This window comes from Dromiciops gliroides, chromosome 3 (genome assembly GCF_019393635.1).
Source record: "Dromiciops gliroides isolate mDroGli1 chromosome 3, mDroGli1.pri, whole genome shotgun sequence".
Classification (NCBI taxonomy): domain Eukaryota; kingdom Metazoa; phylum Chordata; class Mammalia; order Microbiotheria; family Microbiotheriidae; genus Dromiciops; species Dromiciops gliroides.
This window is the reverse complement of record NC_057863.1, coordinates 29739165-29755181: the sequence shown is the minus strand read 5'-3', so window position 1 is coordinate 29755181 and position 16017 is coordinate 29739165. Positions and strand designations below refer to the sequence as shown.

Genomic DNA, 16017 nt, shown 5'->3' with positions numbered 1-16017 from the left:
GTTCTCCCTGACAATAAACATCACAACAAACCTGGAACAGACAGAAGGTAAATGAACTTCAGTCCCCTCTCTATGGGTACATCTTTTTCCCCGTTCCTCAAACTCCCTTCATTCCTTTGTAGCTTTGGGGGAACAATTTCCACTTTGTTCCTGGTTTGAAAATGAGGGATACAGGGCAGCTAGGTAACACAGTGGGTAAAGCACTGGCTTTGGATTCAGGAGGACCTGAGTTCAAATCTGGATACAGACACTTGATACTTACCAGATGTGTGACCCTGGGCAAGTCACTTAATTTAACCCTTATTGCCCCGTAAAAGGAGAAGGAGAAGGAGGAAGAGGAGGAGGAGGAGGAGGAGGAGGAAGAAGAGGAGGAGGAGGAGGAGGAGGAGAAGGAGGAGGAAGAGGAGGAGGAGAAGAAGAAGAGGAGGAGGAGGAGGAGGAAGAGGAGGAGGAGGAGGAGGAAGAGGAGGCGGAGGAGGACTAGGATGACAACAACAACAAAAGAAAATGAGGGATACTTGGGCAGGGGAAACAATGGGAAGAGTGAATCTAATTATCAAGGGGGAGGGGTAAAGAAATGGAAGCCTGGGAAACGTATTTAGAATGCAGCCTCCCCACTCTTTCCAGCGTGCAGAGTATTAACTAGAGCCATGAGGGCAAATTGAGGTGAGCAAGGATTTTGGAAAAGGCAAGACAGGAGAAGTCTCAGAGAGGCAGCCCAATCTGTCAATCAATCAATCAACATGCTGACAAGGTTTTATCATGTGCCTACTCCATGTCAGGGGTGGCTAGAGGGCACAGCGGTTTGAGTACCAGCCTGCAGCCAGGAAGACTCATCTTCCTGGGTTCAAATCCAGCCTCAGACACTTACTAGTTGCCTGACACTGGGCAAGTCACTTAACTCTGCCTCAGTTTCCTCCTCTGGAAAATGAATTGGAGACAGAAATGGCAATCCACTCCAAGTGCCTTTGCCAAGAAAACCCCAGATGGGGTCGTGAAAAGTCAAAAACATCTGAAAAAGCATTAAACAACAAGAAAGAAGTATTTGCCAGATGCTAGGGATACAAAGAAGGAAATGAAATGTTTCCTTTCCTCAAGGAGCTAACATTTTATGGAGGGATTTGAAATAGGATTATATTGAGTTGTGTATAAATAAATACAAGGACTGTTTGTTTGTTTTTTGGTGGTGGGGTAGAGGACCGGTGGCTAAGGGAACAGGGCACTAATTTCCAACACCCCAAAGGCTTCCACGTTCCCAACCCGATTAAAATGTAATTGGGAATTGCCTAGCAGAAGAAATAACAATCCAGTAGAATGTAGATAATGTTAACATGTGTTTTTCTAAGTCAATACGCAGCCCACAGGGATCCTTATAGAAGATTTAATGACCTCTATTTCGACTTGAATTTGACACTACTGTGATAGAAGGTGCCGCTGGAACAAGGGATTCTGGGAGGCTGACATGAGGAGTAAGTGCATTCTGGGAATGGGTGACAATCTGTGTAAAAGGATGGAGGGGGATATGGGTTGGGCAACTGGTGGGATGATAATACAGTGACTGCAGGAAAGTAATAGATGAGCTGAGAGAGATAGGTGGCAGCCAGATTGTAAATGGCTTTACATGCTAAAGAGAAGGGGGATTAAAAATATATATTCTAGGCACAATGGAGAAACACTGCACTTTAGTGAGTAGGGGAAGTGACATGTTTAAGTCAAGTAAACAAGCTTTTATTAAGCACTTGTGCTAAGTTCTGGGGATGCAGAGAAAGGGAAAAACCATTCCCCACCCTAAAGAAGCTCAGTTTTTAATGGAGATAGCATGCAAAAAAACATGTAAAAACTATATATACCAGATCAATTCTAACATGTCCAGACATGGGTTTTAGGCCTATCACTGACAGTGGGGAGGTGGTGTTAGGAAGGGGGATGGTTCATTCACTTTCCTTGTGCCCTCGACATTAGCCAAGCTACTAATCTACCCTTGCCCTCCTCTGTGGCTCACCGTAGACACAGGAGATAGAAGAACACTGAGATTCTATCAATGATGGTATAGGTCTGTGGACCATTACAGGGAAGTCTCTCCTGTTGTAGAGGCTGAACAGAGCTCAAGCTTCCCCACCCTAGTTACTGCTCTGCCTTCCTGTTTCCCATCCTTTATCTCCCTCACCACAGTCTCCTACTGTTCTTGCTAAGGAAGTGAGTCTGTTACTAAGGAAGAGCTGCTCTGTATATTTCACACCAAAGCAGGTATTCAGGAAAGGGGGCATTGCAGCAGACTCTCTGAGATCTTTCCTTTCATGGACTAATGGATCCTTAGTCCACTTTCTTTACTGCTAGTCTCCTACTTGCTTTTCCCCTTGATTGTTATCGGGGTCCTTCAGTGAAGGCAGCTGTCAGCCACCAACCTCTGCTGGTCCCTAAGATTTCATCCTCTTTGTCAGGTTCATGTTGCTTTTTCCATCCATCGCCTTGGGCAGTGACACCTTGTCAGCAAAATCCCTGCCCTGTGCCCATCAGCCCTGCCACTGTCACTGTGCTGATTGACAGATGGATTTGTTGTGGCTGTTTTTTTTTAAATAAAACTTTAAGTGAGGCTTGATTCATTCCTTAGAACAGGACACCATATATAAAGACATTCTAGGCCTCTAACTCAATGCACTACCTCAGACTATGGGCAAACTAAAAGAATGCTACTTAGAATTCACTCAAGGCTCATTTATCTGCATTTATGCTGGCAAGAGTGATGCAGATACTCCAACTGCATTTTCTCCTTTGTTCCCTTTTTGCTTCTGAAAGATAAATACAGGTGTCTCTGAGTGTCTTTTAACATCTCAGACATGGCAATGGAAAGCTGTCATAGAGGTTAAATTTGGGAGAAATTGGGAAATACACTACCATGGAAAGGCTGATGACTCTGGAGTAAGAGGATGGATTCTTAAACCCCACCCAGGATTTCCTACTTGATAGGACCTGTCAGACACAGAGACCTTCATTTCATGATAAGGCATCAGAGGAGGGCTTTAGCAGAGAAAGTAGTTATTTATGCTTAATCTCTCTCTTATCCAGTCTCTATAGAGTAAATAAAGACATTCGGAAACAGTATCCTTTAAATGATAATGCCAATACAAACCTTCTAGAAAGATTTACTTTGGAGGGTTGGGCTCAGACCAATTGTTTAATATTAAGAATGCTTGCAAAAAGGAAATAATGCCCTTGACATCCTCAGAGGATCCCTGGTTCTATAAAATCTCTTAGAATCACAGATCACTGGAGCATTCTTAATATTAAACAATTGGTCTGAGCCCAACCCTCCAAAGTAAATCTTTCTAGAAGGTTTGTATTGGCATTATCATTTAAAGGATACTGTGGTGGGGAGGATAATAGATGAGATACCCTCTATGTTCCCTTCCAATGTTAACTCTATGATTCTTTCCAATCTGTACATTAATAATCCTTTATTAATCACCTACTATATTCATACCACTGTGCTAAGCATAATGAGTGTGGACCTTACACTCTGATGGGGAAGACAACTATGTATTCCAGATAATCCAAAGACGAGAAGCACCCAGAGCATAAAGCAGGGAGTCTTTTTCTAAAATTATTATTTTTTTAAAACAGGGATTCTTCATCTGGGCTCTATGGATAGATTTCAGGGGATCCATGAATTCAGATGGAACAAAAAACAACAACATGCATCATTATTTTAAGTAAGTACTAATGGAAATTATGTATTTCATTCAATCACTTAAAATATTATTTTGAGAAGGGGGTCTGTAGGTTTCATCAGATTGTTAAAAAAGGTTCCGTAAATGATACAAAAGGATAAGAACTCCTGATAAAAAGAACACAGATGCAAATTCATACGAAGCAGATATATGCAAGCTAGTTAGGGAGGGAGCATACTAGCAGTTGGGTGGATAAAGAAAGGCTTATAGTAGAATTTAGCCTTTGAAGGAAGAGAGGGATAGTATGAGGCATAGGTGAGAAGGGAGGACTCTTTGCATTGGACCATGGGCATTCTTCAAATCCAATCTTGGAAGAGCTGCCTGTATAGGTCATGATGCTGCAAACCTTGTTCCTGTGGCCCTCTCTGAGACTAAGAAATCATTTTTTGGTGGTTGTTCTGTTTTGTTTTGATTTTGCCCCCAGATGGCCCATTATCAGTGGCCTGTGGATTCTTGCTCTTCTTGGTGCCTGGCAATAACTATGTCAAGAGAGTAGACTCTGAGCCATCTAAATGGGATCCCAAACCCATCTGCATTAGTCATTGGAGCTACCCTTTGCTTTTTCCCTGTCAGCTAACTTGAGTGGTAGGTAGTGATGCCCGACAGCCCCTCCATTCCCTGCACAGACACTGTAATAAAACATACATAACTTTGGTGGCAAAAGGCTGCCATGTATTGTCAAATGCCTTAGGATTGCTAGTCTTTTTTTTCTTCCTTCTTTCAATTATCATATCAAGTGGCCCTAAAAAAAACCCTACATCTATCATAGTGCCTAAACATGTCAAACAGATTGTCATGTTGTCAGGCTGGGGAGAGTGGGGCAGGAAGCAGGGTCTTGTTATTTCTGTGGAGAGCTGATGTGAAATAGTTCGGTAAGTGTTCAGCCCACTCTGAGATGGGATAGGCACCAGGAGAATTCTTAGGAAGAAAAAAAAATGATCTCCTTACTTATTAACTAGCAATGAGTTTGTGTATTTTTATGATTTCTATAAATCCAAAAGCCAGATCCTGGCAAACAATAATGTTGCTAATCTTTTGAAAGTCCAGTGGCATATTGTATATATCCTTCAACACAGCAATGCCACTGCTAGGTGTAGATGGTGCTGATGCAGTGAGATGGCACAGTGGATAGAACACTCAATTTTGAGTCAGAAAGATGAGTTCAAATCTTCCTTGGACATTAGCTGTGTGACCTTGGGCAAAACATTTGACTCTCACTACCTTAGATACCCCATTTGTAAAAAGTGTGTAATACTCTCCATCTTACAGGTTTGTTGTGAGGATCAAATGAAATGGCATATATATAGTGCTTTACAAACCTTCAAGCACTATACATAAATGCTAGTAACTCTTTCACATCTGTGAAGTCAAGCTGGTAGGAAAAGACCTACACATACCAAGATATTTATAACTTGTTTGGTAATGTTAAAGAAATGGAAAGAAAGTGGGTGCCCATCAACTAGTCAATAAATGGCTGAAAAAAAGATGTGATATATGAATCTAAATGAATGTCACTTTGATAATTAAAAACAACCAATATAAAGAATTCAGAGACACTTGTGAAGACCTGCTGTGCCCCTCTCGACTACACCCTCTCTTCCAACTAGCATTAATAAACAAGGGTCCCTGGGAATAATAACCCAAGTTAAAGATATTCTGTGGATCCACCTTCCTAAAAATATAGAACAGAAGTCCCCGATATTTTATCTACTTTTCAATAGTCATCCAAAAGACATAACTCAAAGCAAATATTTTTACTGGAATTACATTGCAGTGCAACATATTCCCCATAAACCTGGGTCACACTCTCCCACAAATATACATTGCATCCATGAGAAGAATAACACATAGAAATCACAAATAGATAGGCACTCATTTTGGGGAATATGTGAGGCCAAAGAGCAACTGATTGCTGTGACACCAAAGTTACTGCTCTAGGTGATTTTTTGGACCATTTCTTTCAATCTTGATCTTATACTTTTTGCCAGATGAAACTCTGCTCTTCACTGATGAATTCTACCAGATGCTGTCCCAATGAGTATTGCTTCACTGGTCCTCTGGCCACCACCATCTACTATTTGACTCTACTGTTTTTCTAGTTGCTGCTGTGATTTAAATGCCTGGTGAAGATATTTCTATGCTTTTTTCAGCCAGGTCATTTATAAATCATTAGTGTCCTTGCCCTCACGTCAGCAGAAAGTTAACATTCTGCTCTCTCAGAGTTCTGGCTCAGGACCCTGACATCTCCCGAGCAGGAGATCCTTAGCTTCAGGTATTTTTCCTTCTGGAATAATAATCTGGGTCAGAATAATTTAGCTTTCTCTTTTAAATAGGTTTAGTGTTCAGGAAAGAATCTTCTCTAATTCCCCTCATAAGCTTTGTGCAAGTATTTACCACCTATAACCATGTACTTCTATTGCAAGATGCTATTAAGAAAAGGAAACAAACAAACAAACAAGATGCTATTACATCTGTTGGAGTGGGAGGGGAGATTTCTCTCTTTCTTCCCCATAGTGAACTCTCCCAGGGTCACAAGGAAAGAGGTGAAAAGTGAGCTATTTCCTTAGAGGTGATTGTCTTAGAGTATCAGCCAGCTTTTTATCTAGATCACTAGGGTCAGGGCTCACCCTTTCAGTTAATCCTTGGTAAATCTTTGTGTTTTATAATGCTAAGAGGCTGACTAAGGAACTTTGTACCACTTTGATATCTGGTTGCTTAGGTAACTCCCCAATTTGATCAAAGATTAGACCACTTCCCCAGCAATATCATATCTCAAGTTGTAGTACAAAGCAGTAATCATGAAAACAATCCAGTACTGTTTAAGAAATAGAGTGGTGGATCAATGGAATAGATTAGATACATAATAGTAAATGACCATAGTAAACTAATGTTTAATAAACCCAAAGATCTAAGTGTTTATGACAAAAAACTCACTATCTGACAAAAATAAATGAGAAAACTGGAAATAATTTTTGGCAGAAAATAAGTATTGGCCAACATCTCACACCATATACCAAAATAAGGTCAAAATGGGTATATGATTTAGATATAATAGGTGATATAGGCAAATTAGGAAAAAATGGAAAATTTTAACTGTCAGATTAATGGATAAGGGAAGAGTTTATGATCAAGGAGAGAGGATAATAGGAAGAGTGATAAAATAATGGGATTTATCTGATACTCCAAGGCCCACCTGGAGATTAAACTGACTGAATTAAGTGAGAGTGATTGACTGCTGATTAGCCTACTTCAAATTAACTAGATTGTAATCATTGTTCTCAGAAGCTAAAAACTTTGAACTTGAGACCAGCCAAAGAAGTAAGCTCCTGGCAGAGGACTTGAGGAAGAACTAGATCAGGCTGGAACTCTAGGCTAGATAGGCCTTTTTTTTTTTTTTTTTAACTTTCTGAACTCCACGTGAATACCTGGGATGCTTTAATAAATGTTTAATGCTCAAAGACTGGTACAAAAGCTTCTAATTTAAGGTGAACACACAATTTAGATTTTAAACATCACAGAAGTAAAATGGATAATTTTGATTTCTTTAAATTAAAAATGTTTTTCACAAATAACACCATGGCAGCTAAGATTATTCAGAAGGAAATAGGAAACTAGGAAATATTTTACAGCAATTTTCTCTGATAAAAGCCTTATTTCTCAAATATATAAAGAACTGAGTCAAATTTATAAGAATACAAGTCATATCCCAACTTGTAAATCATCAAGGAATATGAATAGGTACTTTTCAGAAAAAGAAATCAAAGCTATCTAAAGTCATATGAAAATTTTTTTTCTAAATCAATATTCATTAGAGAAATGCAAATTAAAAGACCTCTGAGGTACCACCTCCTACCTATAAGACTGTCTAGTAAGACAGAAAAGGAAAATGACAAACACTGGAAGGGATGTTGAAAAACTGGGGCACTCATACACTCTTGGTGGAATTGTGAACTGATTCAATCATTCTGGAGAACAATTTGGAACTATACCCGAAGGACTATAAAACTGTACATACATTTTGTCCCAGAAATACCACTACTAGGTTTGTATCCCAAAGAGAATTAAGGAAAAGGACCAACATGTCGAAAAATATTTATAATAGCTCTTTTGGTGGTGGCAAAGAATTGAAAATTGAGAAAATGTGTATCGATTGGGGAATGGCTGAATAAGTTTTGGCCGAATAAGCAGAATGCTATAATGCTATAAGAAATGATGAGCAGGCCAGTTTCAGAAAAATCTGAGAAGACATATTAAGTGAAGTGATCAGAACCAGGAGAATGTTGTATTATATAATGATCTGTGAACGACTTAGCTCTTCTCAGCAATAAAATGATCCAAGACAATTCCAAAGGACGCATGATGAAACATGCTATCTACCTTCAAAGAAAGAACTGATGGAGTCAGCATGCAGATTGAAGCATCATTTTTTTAACTTTATTTTTCTTGTGTGGTAAAAATTGGAGAACTCTCCATAGGAAGCCTTTGAAGGACCTCCCCTTTTGTGAAAGGAAAGATTGAACACTCCCTGAAGGGAGGGGAGGGTTTTTTCCAGAATGCTAGGCATCTTCTGGAATGCTAGGCATCTTGCGGGACTCGGCTTTTTCAGTCTTGTCCCTTGTGGTGGTGGTGCATGTTAGCTGTCTCTGTTGGCTGCTGTTCTGGTGGCTCGAGCAACAGTAAACTTTCTGGTTTGGTTAGTTAATTACAGAAAACCCTAAATTCCTTTGAATTAGCTTAATTGGAAACAGTCTGAGGTATCGCATAGATTAAGTTTAGAGTTAAGAGCATTTCTCTGTATTTCTATTTTCCTATTTCTTTATCTTTGATTTTTATTAGTTTAACCTTTGTTGTTTAATTAATTCCCAAGTAATAAAATCTGATCCTTTTGTGAATTAAAGCTTAGAGGCTCCTTTCTTATTGGCCTGGGAGAAATATCTAAAAAGGGCAGTTCAGAGGGGAAGGTGAACCTAAAAGGTCCCTCATATTTCTGGGACCCCAATATTAAGGCAAGTCACCCAAATAACGCTCCATATATCAAATTTTGGCCCTCATACTTTCTTTTTTTGCAACATGGCTAATATGGAGATATATATATATATACATATATATATATGTATATATATATACATATATATATATATATTTGCATGATTTCACATGGATAAAATTTATACCATATTTGTTGCTTTCTCAATAAATGGAGGAAGGGAGGGAAGGAGGGAAAGATAATTTGGAAGTCAACATTTTTGAAAAAATGAAGGTTACAACAAAAAATAAATAAGAGACTTGGCCAATTTGGTTTATCAACCAGCAAGCATTTATTAATTCTTTACTATGTTCCAGGCACTGATCTAAGTTCTGTAGATATAAAAAAAGAGGTAGGGACAGCTAGGTGGCACAGTGGATATAGCACTGGCCCTGGATTCAAGAGGACCTGAGTCAAATCCAGCCCCAGACACTTGACACTTACTAGCTGTGTGACCCTGGGCAAGTCACCTAACCCTCATTGTCCCACCCCTCCCCCCCCAAAAAAGGTAGCCTCAATGAGTTTACAATCTAAAGGGAGAGACAACACACAAAAATAAGATGTGTGTGTTCATAAAGTCAATTATATACAGAATAAATATGAAATCAACAGAGGGAAGGTATTTGAAGCAGGAAGGGTTGGAGAAGGCTTCCAGTAAAAGATGGGATTTTCAGTTGAAACCCAAAGGAAACTGGGGGTGTCAGTCAATGCAGCAGAGGAGAGATAACATTCTAGGCATGGGGGACAGTGAGAGGAATGAATTACAGTGTGAAGTGAGCAGAGCCAGAACATGAATTTATCTGTTGATCACAAAAATGTAAAGGAAAACAGTACTGAAAACCAAGAGCTCTCTCATCAAGGTAGTGACCTGTCATGGCCTCAGATGAAAGACACAGAACCAAACCCACATTTTCAGACATAGAGAAGGTACTGGTTTGTTTTCCTTAACTGTACATCTTGCTTACAAAGGGAGAGTTCCATTTTAGAGGAAAGGGGAAGGAGAGTGAGGAAGGGGAATCAGAAGGGAGACACTGTGAAGAAATAGAGCTATCATCAAAAAAGAGCATAGCCATCAAAATTCAATGACAATTGGGGGACAACAAAAAGAAATGAGGGTTCCAGGAGTCAATCATGAGCTTCCCCAGGTGACTAGGGAAGCCTTAACTGGTTCTGAGGCCCTAAAGCAAACCTCACAGAGGCTGATCCCTGTGTCACAAAGGTGTGGATTTAACCTGATGTTTTTGAACAAAAGCCAACAGCACATAGGGTGTGAAATAGATTGTAAGGAAATTACTGTTACATATACACAGTCTTGCAAAATGGCATAGACTGCTAGAGAGACTTTTTTTTTTTTTAAGCTTCCAACGTGCTGTTCATTTGCACCAGGTAATCTGTGCTTCCTGTAAATTCCTTTCCCAGTGTTTGCCATCTCATTGTGGTTGGTGGGGTTGAAGGCACAGGCACCTGTGGCGCAGGCAGCAATCTGAACTCACTCCTGCTCAACGCCCCCATTGTGAGCTGAGCAAGAGTTGACAGCTTGAATGTAGGAAGAAGGCAAGAAACACAATAAAACAGATGTCAAAAGAAATCCATTGCTTGTTTGGGCATAACTAGCACGCCAAGGAATCAGTTGCAGTAGGAAATATATTCTGTATATTTTCTCTCCATTATGGATTTTGTTTATTTTGTTTTTTTTAATAAGGTATTCTCATATCACTGCTTCTCTCAAAAAAAAAGTACAGAAAAGGAAATAGAAAAGAAAGCTTTGCTCCGTAATTCTCTAATGATGAACCACAACAAACTCTGGGTGGGGATGGGGGTGGGGGTAGGTGCAGGGTCTCAATTTTTCCTAAGAATCCTCCCTTACATTCATAGAATTAGAATCTTTCAGGCAGGTAGGCTATTAAGATTGTAAAAAACTGCTTTTACTATCCATAATGCATGCAGACCCCTTACACATCCACACATGCCACACATGTCCTCCACAAAAGAGCCTTTTTACTGTCTTATGGGAAATTAAGGCAATGGTACCTATCCTGACTTCCAGGTTGAGTGCTAGTAGAGATCACAGTGCCCAGAAAATCGGGGCATCTTGTTTAGTAGCACCTCACTTTCCCAATGTAAAAATGCTGTATAGCTATGATATAGCAAAAATGCTGTTTTTTAGTAAATTAATTTCATCTCATTGAAATTCAACCAACAGTTATTACTGTGTGCCAGGATACAAAATCAGAAATGACAGTTCTTTATTCAAGGTGTTTAGTACATACTTTGGGGGGAGAGGTTATGACACATATACAAATACTATGGTAAAAGAATAATTAAGGTGGCAGAGGACATTCATGCTAGACAGCATGAGAAGGGTCTCACAGCAGAGGTGCATGAAGAAAGTCTTCATGGCAAACAATGGTTCTAAGAAGCAGAGATGTAGAGGCAGTGCATTCCAGCTTCGGGGGACAGCATTGCAAAAGCATCAATGTAGGGAATGGGTGACTGACTTCAGGGAATAGTCAGCAGTGCAGTTTGTTGGAAATATCAAGTTCATGACAGGAAGCAAGATGAAATAAAGAAGGAAAGCCAGTTTGTGGAATGCTTTGAAGGACAGGGCCAGAAACCACATCCTTCCTTGAATGCCTGTATTAGAAAACTGACTATGGAATGATATCATCATTTCAAAAAACATTTCTTTTCTATCTACCATCATTTCTCATTTCAAGTTCAAAAGTTCCTGATCCATATAAAAATTAAGCATTTCTCGATGTCACCAAGCATTTATTAGGCTCCTGTGACACTGCGTGTCATATAGTAGTTAAGTTGCCTGACTTGGAGTTAGGAAGGCATACATTTGAATCCCACCTCAAACAAGCAGTAGTCTTGTGCCCCTGGAGAGGTCCCTTACATCTTTGAATCTATGATCTCTGGATCCTATGTGCCACAAGCACTTTGTTAACAGGTCAAGTGACCACCATTTCAATGTGGGAATCCCCATTAGTTTCTACTTCTCTTGTGACACTTTCCCCCAGCCTCCAAAAGGCCATGGCAATATCAAGTTTGATAAACATTTGGGGTTAGCATTACTTCCAGTACCATTGGGGATAAGTAGCAATGTAGATTTCTATATATGAATGATATCCCGATGTGCTCAAATAAGTCTGGACTGGTAGTCAGGAGACTGAGTTGTACCCTTGAATTGCCAAAGATTAGCTGTGTTACTTTGGGCCAAGGACCTCTCTTCTCTTAAAATCCTCATGGGTAAAATCTGAGCTGCTCTAAGGGAATGAGTTGCCTGCATCACAGGCAATGAGGGTTGTTCCTTGCTGGAGGGAGGTCTTTGAGTAAAAGCTGTGTGAGTACCTGTTGGGTATGGTGAGTATTCTTTTCAGGGATGGTTTAGATAAGAGGATTTCTGAGGCTCCAGTTCTGAAATTTTGATATTCATTTCATTTACTCATTCAATAAAACTATTTTTAAGAATGTCTACTTAGTAGAGTACTGAACTGTGTGCTGGAACATAAAACAAACTTCAGTAAGACCCCTGTTCTGACCCATGACTTCTTTGTCTGTCCTTATTCTGCTTCCTACCACCAGACTATAGGTAGGTGGCTGGGAGAGGGGGAGGCAGTATAAGATTCAAGCAATGCCCAGGGAATGTCTACTAAACACCACATGTCTGATCCTTCATTCCATGCCCAGCCTCACCCCAAGATGGAAGACTGTTTTGTAATGGACATCCGGTATATTTTTATTGACTTATCTGTACAACTCTGACTCTATGTCTTTGTGGTGTTCATATCTCCATCACTTAATATTGTTCTTGGCACATAGGGAGCACTTACTGGTGAATGAATATGCACGTATCCTCCCCCTATAGAATAAAGCACCTATAGAAAGAGATTTTCATTCATGTCAATGCATACTCAGTACCTAACAATGTCTGACACATAGGAGATTCAAGCAACCTTTTGCAAGGGGTCTTTGCTAGTCTTTCCCTCTTGCTATCCCCTAGTACCTACCCTTTAAAATCATCTCTTATTAATACAATGTATATATCTTATATGTATACAGTTGTTTTCATGCTGTCTCTCCCTTCCCTCCTCACTTAGAATATGGGTTTCTTGGAGGTTGGGACATAGCTTATATTTTCTCTTTGTTTGCAGTGATTAGCACAGTATCTGGCTTATAGTTAAGCATTTAATAAATACTTGTTAATAATAATGACAGTGATGATGAAGAGGAAAAGAACATTTATTAAATACCTATTATGTTAAAGAGCAACTGGGTGGTGCAGTGGTTAGAGCAAGGTGTCTGAAGTCATGAAGACTCATGTTCCTGAGTTCAAATCTGCCTCAGACACTTACTAGTTCTGTGATGCTGAGCAAGTCATTTAACCCTACTTGCCTCAGTTTCCTTATCTATAAAATGAGTTGGAGAAGGAAATGGCAAACTACTCTAATAGTTCTGACAATAAAATCCCAAATGGGGGCAGCTAGGTGGAGCAGTGGATATAGCACTGGCCCTGGATTCCAGAGGACCTGAGTTCAAATCTGGCTTCAGAAACCTAACACTTACAAGCAGTGTGACCCTGGGCAAGTCACTTAACCCTCATTGCCCCACCAAAAAAAAAGAAAAGAAAGAAAGAAAAAAGAAAATCCCAAATGGGGTCAAAAGGAGTTGGACATGACTGAAAAATGACTGTTGAATATTACTATGTTACAACCACTAACTAGGCTAAGCAATTTGCCAATATTGTCTCATTTAATTCTCACAACAACACTAATAGGTGCTATTATTATCCCCATTTTACATATGAAGAAACTGAGGCAGACAGAGGTTCATAGCTTGCTTAGGGTCATATGACTAGGAAGTATCTGAGCATGAATTTGAGCTCAAGTCTTCCTGACTCCAGGTCTAATACTTTATCCAATGAATCACCTAGCCAATGAGGAGGTGTTTAACTAACAAACAAACAAATAAATGCTTGATGAATGAATGAATACTAAGAATTATATGTGCTTACATCATTTCTGCTCTCTAGAGTTTAAACTCCTTATGGGGAGAGAAGATCTTATAACAGGTAAATTCAACAACTCAATCAAATGTCAAAATATATGGCACCTAGTGTGCAGTGCCCAAATGCTATCCACAAAATGCCTTGTTGCCATTCTCTGGGCAGTGGTGGAAGATGTACTCATTGCATCAGAATTCTCTGGTTAGTAACTGTTTCTTTCCAATAAATGCTGAGGGAGGACTACATGGATGGATAGTTGGATGGATGGATGGATGGAGGGATGGATATGTACGTAAACAGACAGATAGGCAGACAGATAGACTCAGAGTTATAGCAAGCTACATATTTTTCAGACAAAGTTTTGGGGGAGATCGAATCACTAGCAGTTGAATTCTCTCAAAACAGCCAACATCAAGCATCTGAGCCTTTAAAGTCACTTTAAATGGTTGGTGGGCCAGTGGATAGAGTGACTCAGACACTCTATCAGGTACCTACTAGCTGTGTGACTTTGGGCAAGTCCCTGGCCTCAGTTTCCTCCTCTGTCAAATGACCTGGAGAAGGAAATAACAAACCACTTCAATACCTTGCCAAGAAAACTCTAAATGGGGTCACAAATAGTCTGTCATGACTAATCACTTAAATAATAAAACCTTTATTCAACTGAATTATCCAAATAATTCACCCAATTTGCTCTTTTTATAGACTTTAGTAAATAGCTTGGTTAGTGTGGACACCGTGGGCATTTCAGTAAAATAATATAGCTCATGTCCAGATGAAACCCCAGCCTGGAATATCAAATACTCCACAGGGAGTATCAAATACAAGTTAAAGGATTACAAAAGGGGCATTGGCTTCTTCTGGACTTTTTCTTCAAGAAGCTGGCTTCACATGGGAAGGATTTATGTACCTGTTTTCTTATTTAGGGCTGCTAACAATAAAATGTGAAATGTATTTGAAAAAATATGGGTCTATAAGAGAAAGGTGTTACAAAAAAATTCACTCGCTCCTTCCTTCGTTCCTTCCTTCTTTCCCTCCCTCTCTCTCTCTGTCTCTTTGTCTCTCTGTCTCTCTCTGTGTGTCTCTGTGTCTCTGTCTGTATCTCTGTCTGAGTCTCTGTTTTTCTTTCTGTCTCTGTCTCTCTCTGTCTCTGTCTCTCTCTGTCTCTGTCAGTCTCTCTGTCTTTGTCTCTCTGTCTTTGTCTCTCTGTCTCTGTCTCTGTCTCTCTGTCTCTCTCTCTCTGTGTCTTTCTGTCTCTCTCTGTCTCTCTCTCTCTCTGGATATACCTGTGTTGGATGATTTCTTTCTCTTTTCCTCCCCCTTTTTGAGAATGCCAGGCTTTTTAGACATGGTAGTTCGGAAGAACAGCAAAGCACAAATTAATGGCAATGCCTGAGGAGTTCTGAGAACAAGCAGGCCAGCGGACCTCATTTAGAATCCTCCTTTACCATCTATTAAGAAGTGAGTATAGCAGATCTGGCCATGGGGGAGATTTTTTGATTCTCAATTCCTCTGAACCTTGTCAGCATTTAATCAATAGCTAGTCAGGGCATCATTGAACATGTGCTCTCAGTTCAAGGTCCCCTGATCAGGATGGTTGAGTGAATTGCTTGATTTTCTTGCCAACTGTAGAAAGGCTGTCTGGACATCAGGTAGCTGACTTAAAAGAGGGACAATTTAAAGCAATATTGCATTAAGCGAACCCAGTTATAAATGAGACTTCAGAACATCTATGATGATTATCATTCATTGATTTCACCTCCATTGCAAGGGGATGGGGGGGCAGACAGGAATCCCACAGGATCTCAGGTGTGGTAGCTCTTGGGATGGAGTTAGGGAATAGAGGAAGGGGCTGGAACACAAAAGGAAATCAGTGAGGAAATGGGATAATCAGGGAAGGCTCTTCTTTGATGTCATAATTTAACACAACTATTTCACATAATTTTCACAAATTGTCTTGTATGGTTAGAATGTATCCCCACTTCACCTTCACCTCTTAGAATTCTTTTTTATCTTAGAGACTCTGCTTGTTACCTTCTCTGTGAACTTTCTGGTTGACCCCCTCTTCTCCCCGCCACCCCCACCCCTGCAGCTGCTAGTGAACTTCACCAAACTGTTTTTTACCTTTTATATATTTTGAACATATTTTCAAAATATTCTTATCTTTGCAAACTTGTCTTCCCTAATATTATGTAAGTTCCTTGAAAGTAAAGCCTGTTTTCTTTTTACTTCAGTATGCTAGTATTCTACCCAGCCCC

General features: G+C 39.8%; 1 protein-coding gene across 1 annotated transcript in view; it reads right to left on the bottom strand.

Moving 5' to 3' along the window:
• The window catches only part of LOC122749431 (EGF-like and EMI domain-containing protein 1), an 808768-nt gene that overhangs the window by 212503 nt on the left and 580248 nt on the right, over positions 1–16017 (bottom strand). The gene's annotated exons all lie outside the window — the stretch shown is intronic.